Consider the following 2,098-nt stretch of genomic DNA (forward strand, 5'->3'; position numbering starts at 1 on the left):
ATGTAAGTTATGTGCTGTCAAGTACAGATCACAGTGACCCTATAAACAAAAGATCTGAACTCTATTCCATCCTGGGCCATCTTAACACTTCCTGATACACAAGAGCCCGTTGAGACAGTCACCATGTCAACCCACCTGATTGAGAGTCTTCTCTCCTTCACTAACACTCGACCCTTCCCAGCATCATGTCACTCTCCAAGAAATAGCCTCTTCCAGCAACATGCCCAAAGAAGGTGAGACAAAGTCTCATCATTCTTGCCTCCAAAGAGCACTCCAGCTGCACCCACTCCAAGACATACAAGTTTGCTCTCTGGCAGTACATTGAATGTTCAGTGCTCTTCTCCAACATCACACCTCAAAGGTGTCAGTTCATTTTGGAGCATTCCCTGACAGCAGACTTTGTCAGTGCAATACATCTCCTAATCAATACATCCTGAACAGCCATGATGTCACTCTAAAGACTAAAGTGTGCCTGATAAGAGTCATGGTCTTTACAAACACTTGCTATGCTTTTGAGAACTAGACAATGAATAAGGATGATAGAGGAATTGATTCCTTTGAGTATAGAATTGGAAAAGAGTACTGAATATCCCATAGACTGACAAAAGAACAAACAAATATGTCTTGGGAAAAAGTGCAGCCAGAGTGGTCCTTGGAAGCAAAGATGGCACGTCTTCATCTCTCGTACTTTGGACATATTGTTATTGTTTATCATTATTGCTGTTGTTGTTGAGTCTAATCCACTCAGAACTAACCCACAGCTGATCCTCCAGTGGGTTTACAAAGGCAGTAAACTGCATGTCAGGAGATTACCCATCTTTCTTCTATGGGTCAGCTGGTGGGTTACATGCCTTTGGGATTGCAGTGCAGCTTCTTACCTACCACTAGGTCATGAGATCTGCCTATTTCTAGGGCATATTGCTAGGACAGACTAACCCTAAGAAAGGGACATCATACATGGAAAGGTGAAGGTTCCATGAGGAAGACCTTCGATGGGATAGATTGACACACGACTACAGCAATGAACTCAAGTGTATCAGAGAGGATAAGAATGGCACAGGATGGGGCAGAGTTCAGATCTGTTGTTCATGGAGTTGTATGAGTCATACTTGACCCAAAGCACCTAACAACAACAGGAAAAAAAACACAGTGATATTTGCAATCACTTTACATGCATTGAAAATCAAATAATAAAGAAGACTGAGGAATAATTGGTGTCTTTGAGCTGGTATATTGGAAAAGAATGTTTTTAGTATGGAATGGACTGCTAAAAGAACAAATAAATCTGTCTTGGAAGAAGTGCAACCATAATACTCCTTGAATCAAGAATAGTAATATTTGGTCTCATATACTTCAGGCATTTCAGCCAGGCTGGAAAATAGACATTTTGCTTACTAGAGACTCGTAGAGGAAGACCCTTCACGACATGGATTGACAGAGTAACTGCAACAATGGATTCAAGCCCAGCAGACCCTGAGGATGGCACAGGATATAGGTGGGATTATGATGCATCGGATCCAGATCAATAATTCCTAACAACAATTACTGAGTCATTTCTCCCCAAAAATAACCCTGACCTTGTTTTGGGATTGTGTTCATGAAACCTGGTTCTGATCTGACTTCAGATGCATTCTCTCCAATGAGTATCTTCAATCTCTCATGGATATAAGCTGGCTACAGACTCATCTGATACTCAAGTGAATTGCCCACTCTATGTAATTTTGCCATTAACTTGCTTTATATTGCTTTCTGGTAGGAGATCGTTTTAAAAATTACTATTTTAGCAGATAATCAATACTCTTTACACCAGCCAGCAGTCAGGAAATAAAAATATTAATTGCTTGGGAAAAATCTGTTGTCAAGGACCTCTCCAGAGTACTGAAGACTAACAATGGCAGTCTAAACTAAGTCTTTTCAATCGCTTGCTATGCCTCAGAGACCTGGATAATGATTGAAAATGACAGAAGAATCCACCACAACAAGATAAAGGTAAATAATCCAATAGAAAAATGGTCACAGGATATGAACAGGCATTTCACCGAAGACGACATTCAGATGGCTAACAAACACATGAAGAAATGCTCAAAATCCCTAGCCC

The sequence above is a fragment of the Elephantulus edwardii genome, unplaced genomic scaffold, assembly GCF_000299155.1.
Source record: "Elephantulus edwardii isolate Elephantulus edwardi_28Jun2011 unplaced genomic scaffold, EleEdw1.0 scaffold00042, whole genome shotgun sequence".
Taxonomy (NCBI): domain Eukaryota; kingdom Metazoa; phylum Chordata; class Mammalia; order Macroscelidea; family Macroscelididae; genus Elephantulus; species Elephantulus edwardii.